Source organism: Podarcis gaigeae, assembly GCF_964106915.1.
Source record: "Podarcis gaigeae genome assembly, chromosome: 4".
NCBI lineage: Eukaryota > Metazoa > Chordata > Lepidosauria > Squamata > Lacertidae > Podarcis > Podarcis gaigeae.
In genome coordinates this window covers 48,955,316-48,964,838 of record NC_139677.1, presented here as the reverse complement: position 1 = coordinate 48,964,838, position 9,523 = coordinate 48,955,316, and the positions used below count along the sequence as shown (strand labels likewise).

At 41.5% G+C, this 9,523-nt stretch overlaps 1 long non-coding RNA gene across 1 annotated transcript; it reads right to left on the bottom strand.

Annotated features, from left to right (window-relative positions):
• Positions 1-1,893: 1,893 nt before the first annotated feature.
• On the bottom strand, positions 1,894-6,502 carry LOC310842553. Its single transcript, XR_014563202.1, has 2 exons — positions 6,276-6,502; positions 1,894-4,732 (listed from the first exon to the last, which is right to left on the bottom strand). It is a non-coding gene; the product is annotated as an uncharacterized lncRNA (long non-coding RNA).
• Between the last annotated feature and the right edge of the window lie 3,021 nt (positions 6,503-9,523).

Below are 9,523 nucleotides of genomic sequence, written 5' to 3'. Positions count from 1 at the left end.
AGGATCTGCTAGCAGGAACTCATGCCTCAATTTCTTTCTCAGTTGTCTCTGCTATGACAAATTTTCAGTTGCACGCCTCTTAGACAGGGAACTTTCCTCTTGTAATTTATACGAAAAACAACAATAACTCATTGTCTGGAAACAATGGGTCACAGTGGTCTGCATCTTCTGATGGCCAGGTGGCAGGACCAACACAAAAATCCTCAACAAAGACAGACAGCCATTGTACTTGTAGATTCCTTAGCAAAGAGTCAGAGGAACACCAGTTAGGAAAACTCTCGTGTGAAGAGGCAAAGTCTTTACAGGGTATTCCATTTTAATATTTAATTTCCTTACTTTACAGAGTTTTGTTGGATTTCAACAAACGTCACTAGAAATACATTAGAAGCGGCTACCTCTCTCAAATGAGGATTTAATTTAGGCACAATCAGATAAGAATGATATTTTCATTAATCCTCAGAACCTTAAAGGCATTGTCCAGTATGCTAGGAGTGAAGGTACAGATACGTTTGATGAAACCATTAAGTTCAAAATGATAGTTAGGATATGCTTAATGAGTTTTAGCTGGCTCACGCAACAGACAGATTATAAGTGATGTAGATAATTCATAAAACTTAATTTAAAATGAGAGAGCATTTTTTTAAAAGAAACATTCAATCATCTTTTTTAAAAGGAGGGAATCTATCAGTAATGCAATAAAGGAACAAAGGTAAGAAGATTCAGAAAATGCCTTGATGTCCTCTTCTACAATCCATTATTGATGTGTGTGTTGGTGTGTGTAATGTGCAATTCACATTGCAACTCAGAGCATGGCAAGCTAAAAAAAAAACCACACACCCAGAAAACCAACCACCTTTGGTTGCACTACATTTAGAGTGGTGGATGGAGGGAAAGAAACAGATCATCTGAATCATTCGCCAGGAACACAAACCACAATGATGCCCATCTTCCAAATGAATGTTAAGTGGCAGTATTCAGAATATCCATTATGGAGAAAATTGAGCTCTATTCTGTATATCAATCTGTATGTTTCTCTTGACTCAAGTGTCTTCTGTTTTGGTCAATTGGGGTAATAATAATAATAATAATAATAATAATAATAATAATAATAATATCTCGGGAGACAATGGAGGAGTGCGCCTTTGGGGTTGAAGTCAAGCTGATGGAAGGTTGCAGCACCGGTTGTGGCTGTAGAGACCGATGCAGGAGAGACATGTTTGTTGTAGCAGGGGCAGATGAAGGCACCCAGTTGTGCGGCTGCAGATGCACTATGGCGTTTCTTCTTTCTGCACTCCTCCCAGAGGTCATTTCTCCTCTGGTCACTGGTGTAGATACACGACTTGATGACAACAACAACACTGACAATTGTAATTATGATTGTAATTACACTGCACTATCCCTGGAAGAATGAAAGGACAGATTCCTGCCTCTGTAGGAGTTTGCAATACGTTTAGCAGGATGTGGATTTGTTCGATTTCCAGATTTTACAAGGAATGGTTGGTTAGCTGACCATTTTCAGGATGTTTTATGGGAGGTATGGATAACTTGTGGCCTTTTGGATATTGTTGGACAGCAGCTTCCATCATCCCTGCACACTGGTCACAAGTTCCCCATCCTAGCTTTATGGCCATTGCCCAGAATTACTTATTTTCTGAATCTTGCCCACTTGTGCTCAGGATTACAGGAAGAAATATCATTATTATATACAGAGACATCCCACAACAGCCACCAGCTACGTCCACATTCAGAGCAACTCTATTGCCCCCACCCAAAGCTGCTGTGCTAATGAAAAACTGATTAGTCATGGAATCTCTTCCAACAATATATTTCTATCATTCTAACATTCTTTGTCAAAACACATTTTGCCTTTCATTGTTTTTTGTTCTTTTTATATATATATATATAAAAATAAAAGTATTTAACAATGTAAGTATTAAACGAAAATGTCATGCCTCTCAATAACTTCCATTGTTGCAACTGTGGGAATGTAGATGGCTATGATATCATCACTGGGAACAATTTTTAAATTCCCATTGAGGGGGGTAAAGAGTCTATCCTGAACAGAACCATCTCTGTTCCATAGGCCCAACAGAATTTAAATTGGGAACTCAACCACCACAAGACCCCCTCCCTGCCAAAAGTGATTGAATTCACAAGGTACAAAGAGGAATATCCCATAGCTTCTGGGTAAACAAATTGCCATATATCTAAAACGCTGACTCATAAGAAAATATTCAGGGTAGCACTTCTCTGAAATAGGGGTTTTTATGCTGACAAATAGTTAAAAGGTCTGCTTACATGCATCTTTCTCTAAGTACCCCCATATTTTATTTTCCTCCAACTTTAGCCCCATTTTCAGGTAGCAACGAGAATAAAATTAACGAGGGAATAACATGCACTAGTGCTTTGCTTCTCCCCACCTTCTGACAGTTGTAAAAGATGGGGGACACAAACAGAAACAAGCCGCATAAACCACAAGCGGTAAGGACAGAATTTGGCTTCTTTCCTTCTCCATACAGCACAGTCATGGGCTGGGGAGAAGCAAAGACTTGTGTACATAAACACATCCAGACAAGCAAGGGGACTTAATGAGGGCAGAGAACAGGTGGAGCGAGTGGTTGGTCTTGGGAGAGTCTTGAGGGCCATATAGAAAGTCCTGGATTGACACATTGGGCTCCAGGCCTGGGGTTTCTTATCCCTGTTGCCTGTCCTGCAATTACAGTTATAGTGAATGGCAAAAGAGAGAGAGATACTTGGCACCCACTTATTTTGTGATTCTAGCACCAGGCAAAAAACCTTTTTTATTTTCTAAGGCATTTTAAGTTGTGTTTTATATTCAGTTTTTTAATATTATATCTACCATATGCTATTTTATATTTAATAAGTCTTTTCTACTTCTTCTTAATATTATTGTTTACATTATTGGTTTTTTATTGTGTTGTGCAGATGCCATCCTGGGAAAACTTTCATTGTTTTCGTCTTCAAAATAAGTCAAGTCTCATTGTGGCATTAGCTGTAGCTGTCTTTTGCCAAACTTGCCTCTGTGTGTGTGTGTGTGTGTGTGTGTGTGTGTACGGGCGCACTTTTTTATGCACATGAATTTTTCATTTGCATGAGCAAAATAATATGTGAGTTGATAGATGAATGAGTCTCAGCCATGTCATTTTTCATGACTTCCAAATAGTATCCAAAATCGCAGACTTTACTGTGTCTGAAACTCATGAGCTGTGAGCTCTTACTACACAACTCGCATGAATGGAGAGCCCTCGCAAATTAAAAGGTGACACCCCACTGAGTGTAACACGTGAACCAGTCCTCTATGAGAAGAGCCAGAAAACCTAGGCAGCAGAGAGGGAGAGATGCAGCGAGTTACAGCATCTGGGCTCTGGACTGTTTGTTCCTTATTTAAACAGGAACTTCTGTAAGTAGAAAGTTCAACAGAGCAATAAAGTGAGCAGAAATAATCCAGATTATGTATTATGAGTAAATATGGCAGTGAAACACAGTATCTAAGCTTCGTCAATGAGCACAAGTGCACTTGACTAAAGGTAAGATATGACTGGTGGGCACTTGCCCAGGCTTTGCACTTTTCTGCAGTCAAAGGATGTGCCTACCATTTTTGTGGGGACATGGTACTGTCACTTCAGCGGAAAACTTCTTCAGTGAGAAAGTTGGTGATGATCAGGAATCTATGTGAAATGTCCTTTTTATTCTGCATTTGTGATTATTTATGCTCACGATGTTATCAGGCTGGTTGTATATATGTGACCTTGCTTTCAACACTGTCCATGCAAAGTGTTGCTAAGTTTCTAATCAGTGCATGTCCTGTGCTGTGTGTGTGTCCCACTTTTCTTGCACTATAGTCCAAGAGTGCCCCTCCAGCGGGCAATAATGCAGTATTGTTAAAGAAGCATCACAGAACAAAGCAAAATGATGTATGGACAGGACACAACCCTACTGCAGACATTTTGTGATTGATGAAAAATATGAAATATGCCCACAGGTTCAAAAATGTTGGCAACTCCTAATTAGAGTGCCAGATAAGACCTGGGGAGATCTATGCTCAAATATACACTCAGTCATAAAATTCACCAGTCGCCAACCTCAACTCTAACCTACAAGGGAGAACTATGCATGCTGCCTTGAGTTTGTTGGTGGAAAAGCAGGATATAAATAAAGCAAATAAGTAAACAATAAATAACAGACCTGGAACTCAGGAGTCTCAGAATATTACATTAATTTTCTATCATTTATCCTCCATCTTCCCACAATTTCTTGTAAGCCCCCAAATGGTAATGATTTTCCTTTTAAAAAAATATTGTGCGCTTCTTCACCTTAGTGATGTGCTACCAAACAGAGGACGATCTAAAGGTCTGGGTTGTAATCGTAGGTTCTGTTTCCATAAGCTGGCTTTTTGAGCAGGTTTTCTCAAAACTTCCTCACCTTCAGCTTACAATGAAGATGTGAAAGCAAGTAAAATTCACCTCTTACTAAAATCAACAGGAAACCCTCATGCTTCTGGCAACAGAGGATGTGGTATATTATTCATGCTCAAGTAGAACTCTGCATGCTACCTGATTACTTCTTTCCTATGAAATATCAGCCATAAAGTACCTGTGAAGAGCAAGACATTCTTCTGAAAGAATTTTTCCATGGGGTGCTGGAGGAAAAAAAAAACGGAGAGGAAGGAATTCGCCCCTGCCTTCACCTCTGCTCTGGAATGCTGATGGTCCTGTGGAGATTCCAGAAATTGTTGGAAGTCATAATTATTGATTGAGAAGCCACATGTGCATTCAACTCCCTGCTAAACAACCAGTTCCCTCAGGCTTAAATTAGCCTTAAAGGCAAGGTAATTTGCTCCTGTGGTCAGAATTCACTTAACACAAACCTCGTATGCTATTGAATATACATGGAACAAGCAGAGAGCTAGGGCACAAACACCCAGAGATGGCCCAAGGCATTTCAGTGCCCATGGCAAATGATTTAAATGGCGCCCCTCCTGGTGGTAAAAATGGACAGAGCAACCCAACTGGAGAATCTAGGCTGGAAGAAACACCAGCTCCAGAGCCATGCCAGTCATGCGCTGACCAGGACAGGAGTTGGGAGGGGATTGCCTCTTGACACACCCCGCTCACACTCATTTTATCTCCTTACAACCATTGGAGCACTGATGGTGAAGGGACAGCAGCTATACCAAAAAGGCTTCCAAAGACAGATCTTGTCTCTGTTGGAAGGGAGACCCCCAACATCCTATGCCTCCTAGGTCACCTTCGAAGAACCACAGGTTTGCACCCTCAACTGTACTCGTTACATTATTTCTTTTTCGACCTTTAAATAACACCTCGTAATCCGCATCTGAGTCGCACCACAGCTGTGAGAATGGACAGTGTGTGTCTGTATTGAAGAAAGTCCTCTTCAGACATTATTTATTTGATTTATATGATATCTCCCCCACCCCCCGCAAGGAGTTCAAGGTGGCATGCATGTATTGTTTCCCCCCTCCCCATTTTATTCTCACAACAACACTGAGTGTTAGGTTAGGCTAAGAGACAGTGACTGGCCCAAGGTGACACAGTGACCTTCATGGCTGTATGGGAATTTGAACCCTGGTCTCACAGGTCTTAGTCCAACATTAACCACTACATCACACGGACTCAAATCATAGGACTGGGTAATATACAAAGACTCCCACACTCCCATTTGGCTCAGGAGCTGCAAGATTCAGTGTAACAGTGGTTAATGCTGCAATATTTGGCCAGTATTATTTGGTGTTTTATCCAAGAATCCAGGGTGCTGCACATATGGAATTCAACTATGGTGCAGAATTTATTTGACAAGGTAGGAGTAAATACCACAGCCTTTCTTACCACCTTTCACATCTGACAGACCTTCTGCTTTTATGCTCTGGGAAATTGCATGGGATATTTTGACAGCTGAAAGTGATTTTTGTATCTGACACAGCCGTTCGGGTTCAGGTTCTAAAATATTAACAAGCAATCTCGTGCTCTCGTTGCTTCTCTCAGGGTTTAGATTACAGAATTTTGCAAAGTGCAGTGAAAAGGATACGTTCTTGTTCCTCTTTTTCAGGGATGAGGAACCTCAGTCCTGGGGCCTGCGTGTAGCCCCTCAGGTCTCTCTGCCAGACCCCTGGGACTCTTCTTAGGCCATGCTCCTCCTCACACACGCCTCCCCCCAGGTCACACCCTCCCATGCCCTTCTCAAATGCTTCTTCCTGGTGGAAATGGGTCCTCAAAGCAATGGTGTCTTCTGCTTACCTGGATGTAGTGTGGAGAGTGCAGTGTATTGGCTCTCCTGGCTTGCTGTACGAGGAGCTGCCTGAGTTAACTCTCGGGCACGGTGTTTTTAGTTTCTGTTCTGCTTGCGCAGCCTGCTGTGTGGTTTTTAAGTTGATCTTGTCTATGCTTCCTCAGTGCAGCTTCAGAGTGTTGTGTTTGTGAGTGTGGGTAAAGAAAATATGGGTTTTCCATGGCTGAATGTTGCCTACTACACCAAAGTTGGAGCCACATCCATTGCTCCTCTCCCATTTCCCTACGGCCATATCCTAGCTGCCTCTGGCACTCACAGCTGTCAACTTTTCCCTTTTTTTAAGGGAAATTCCCTTATTCTGAATAGGATTCCTTGCAAGAAAAGGGAAAAGTTGACAGCTATGCTAGCCCTATTCACCACCACTAGTATGTGGCCCCTGGGAAGTTGCCCATGAGGGAATGTGGGCCTGGGGGAAAAAAGCTCCCCACACCTGCCCTATGTCTATACAGTGGTACATTGGTTTTCAAATTTAATCCATTCCAGGAGTCTGTACGACCATTCAAAAACCAAGGCACGGCTTCTGTTTGCTTGCAGGAGCTTCCTGCACTCAATCGGAAGCTGCAGAAGCCATGTCGGATATTCACCGAAAAACGTTCGCAAACTGGAACACTTACTTCCGGGTTTGCGGCATTCGGGAGCCAATTTGTTTGACAACTAAGCTGTTCGGGAACCAAGGTACCACTGTAGTTATAGTTTTCTGATTTCCCATTTTACCCCATGCTTAGGTTTATTGAAAAGCATAACAGAACCCTCCAGAAGTGAGCTGCCAGAATGTGAGGAACAGAAGTTCAAATGCACTGGTTGAAGGGGAGCAGGTACAACTTACTGGGCTGCTGAGAAGGGGAAGGGGGGACAAGCCAGGCTGCAGGTTCATTGGAGCTAGATCCTGCTTCAGGATACTTATGCAATTTGGCCTTCCACAACAGTTCCTCAAAAGCGCTTCCGGTGACATTAACATTTGCCAGCCAACCTTGACCCAAATCTAGGAAACACTCACAGGAGTAGCGCACAGAAAGGAGGGATATAAAAAAATTTCATCCTTGTTTTTCCTGCTTGGTCTCTTAAAAGTGTAAGAAGATAAACGAGACCTACGGGAACATGGTGACTTGTGGAAAGAACTGTGCTGTACAGATAAGAACAGAATTAAAGTATTTTGATATACAACTGCACTTGATTTATTTTAAGGCATAAGGTTCATTTGGAAACAAAACATGAGTATTTTAAATTCCCAGCAATATTTGTGAATCTCATCTTTATTCATTTTTACATTTAAAACCTGTGTTTCTGGGTGTGGGAGAATTCAGTATTGGGCTCCTTTCACATAACAGCTGAGTGTACTAGGAGGATATACTTACCATCCCCTCGCCATTTCCATGACACCATGTCCATGACACAATAGCCAGTTTCCATCATGGAAACTAACTTCCCAGAAACAGAGAGTACAACTGATACAGGCCCTCTCATCCTGGAAACAAGAGATATCCCAGTGTTTTGTTGTAGTAAATAACTGCGAGGTGTTTTACGTGTACTGTATTGCAAATATAAAAGAAAAAAGATGAACTGTGGTGGGTGTGGAATAAATTTGGCTAGCATCTAAGTAAGGCTTATAGATTACAAATATAGTTTATTTGGCTACATAGAAACTGAGTAGATAAAGAATCAAGCCGTAGAAGAAGCACATACTCAGAAAAGCTGGGGAAAGGACCCAGGAACTACATAAAGAGTGAGTCAGCATGAAGCTGTGCTCAAGAAATGAAAAACGAACGCTTGGGAAATGAGACCAGTGGAAATTTGGTTAGCTCCATAGGCATGAATCAGCAAATAGATACTGAAATATTATCCATGCACCATGCTCCCATGCATGAGAATGGATCAGTAGCTTCCTATCAAAAATTAAGGGCCATTGACCTTTTATATTTGGATACAAAACACACTCAAATAGTATGCTGGATATGAAGACCTTGAACATACAGGAGTGGCAATATCTTTCCTCTTGTGTGTATTTTAAAGTGAAATGTGATCTCTAAACATGCACTTCCATATTTCACAAGTCACATGAGCATTTTGTATTAGGGATCTATAGCAACAAATTTCACTAAGCAGACATAATGAATCTATAATAGGTGATCAGCAGAGTTTATGAGGCAGAGGGCCTATCTGAATGGTGTTTGCGGCATGTAGTTTAACAGGAAAGGCTGGGCCAGTGGAAGTCCAGCTATGCCAACATATGCCAAAGACGTTTACATCCAGTGTCACAGGCTTATTTCAGTGCAGATTAACATTTGGCATGCCAGTATGAATGATCATGTGTGGCAGTGGAGTATCAAGAGCTGACGCAGGCTAAATTCTGCACATGGATTCAGTTTTTTGTAACCACCCACCATGCACAGTAGCAATCATAAGAACAGGGCAAATGCTGAATGCCTGTATTCTCTGTGGTTGCACCATCATACAGTGGTACCTCTGGTTACATACTTAATTCGTTCCGGAGGTCCGTTCTTAACCTGAAACTGTTCTTAACCTGAAGCACCACTTTAGCTAATGGGGCCTCCTGCTGCTACTGCGCCGCCGGAGCACGATTTCTGTTCTCATCCTGAAGCAAAGTTCTTAACCCAAGGTACTATTTCTGGGTTAGCGGAGTCTTTAACCTGAAGCGTATGTAACCTGAAGTGTATGTAACCTGAGGTACCACTGTATTATAGAAAGCACTTGAGAAGATCCAGAAGACATTTCTCTTTTATCAGAGAGTTGCATTTTATTTACCTACAATTTTATTTTATTTTTTATTTTCTTACCTGTGTTTTCAGCATTTCACAGCCTGCAAGTCATAGCACCATATCTTTCTGTGGTGAAATTTTGTATCATACAGAAAACAAAATGTTCTGCAGATGTAGTCATTTAGGCCTTACATCAATTTCATTGTGAAACTGGGACGCTGCAGATTAACTCCTTGTTCTAAAAAAGAACTTCTTTTGGTTTCCTCATCTAATCATTTCTGTGCAGTCAGTTCAAAAACAAGATTTCAGCTGGGCCACGGAAGGCTATGCCTTGGTTCACTATGCTCCTCTTTCAAATCCTGTTGTAAGTGACTAATGAAATTAAAGACTTGTATGGACGATCCAATTTTTCTGGGCTATGGGAGTGGCTTTTCTCTTAATGCCACAGTGGCATTAACAACATTCCTACAACAGAGTAC